Source organism: Salvelinus sp. IW2-2015, unplaced genomic scaffold (assembly GCF_002910315.2).
Source record: "Salvelinus sp. IW2-2015 unplaced genomic scaffold, ASM291031v2 Un_scaffold1646, whole genome shotgun sequence".
Taxonomy (NCBI): domain Eukaryota; kingdom Metazoa; phylum Chordata; class Actinopteri; order Salmoniformes; family Salmonidae; genus Salvelinus; species Salvelinus sp. IW2-2015.
Window position 1 is genome coordinate 11060 of NW_019943059.1, and position 1113 is coordinate 12172.

The window sequence follows — 1113 nt, forward strand, 5'->3', positions numbered from 1 at the left end:
CCAGGGCTAAACTAGTTTTTCTCATTTGCCTTTTCACAGCACACGCAAGTACATACACATACAAGTGCAAGCAGGCATGTTCATGGATCCCTATATAGACACGCGCCCATGCTTGTAAGCATACACTTTCACACAAACACACACGTTTGCGTAAGCAAACACACTCTTTCCACGCACACAGACCTGACCAATTTCTATCAGCCCCAACTAGGTAGGCAGTGATATACYGCCGTGGCAGCTCACACATGCAGCTGATAATGGCAGTCGCTCACCAGGACCCTGTCACATAGGGATTTYGAGGACTGTTTTTCCTCCTCTTGTCAAGTCAGGTGACCTTTTGAAGAAAATGGCTCCTGAATTGTCTCTTTGCTAAACTATGGCCGAATTCCATGGAGGTGGATGGGTGGGATTATTTTCTTTTGAACAGTTGCGGTAGCTTGATCTATAAAGTTTCTTTGCTAAAACTATGGGCAACTTCCATTGAGCTGGCACATAAAAGTGAATGTGTTTCGTATGGTATTGYCAATTTTTTATAGAGGGAGCATGTTTCACACGTTGAATGTAGGACTTTAAAAAAGAAAGGAGAGCCCTACCGTACTGCCTCTCATCTCACTACTATYTGTGTTGACTGCCATTCATCAAAACATATTTTCAGTCTAGGAACTAGCTAGCCTACAGTAGCATAATAATGAATTAGCATAGCATCAATGTCACAATGTCAAATTCACGTTGGCAGTTAGCACTGAGCAAAACCTATGCCTCTACAGTCACATGGAACTTCCCAAACATCTTGTTTCCATTAAATCCAGGTTGGGAAGTCACTCATACCAGCACAGAACTTTGACGTATAGCGAATACTATGTTTGAAGCTCTGAATGGCGCCCACCACAGTTGGTTTGAGCTTCAAACCCAATAGGCATATGACGAAAGGCCATTTGAAGTTCAAAGGCGTCCCACTGTAGCATTACGCCACAGTCGGAGTCTGAACCGCACACGAGTACTCAGTGAGTTTGAAAACCTGTCAGACGGTTGGCTTTTCACAACATGCTAATAAGGCTTATGCAAAGACCGCGTATGTAGATGTTTAGCAGAGCAAAAACGCTAACGTTGGAC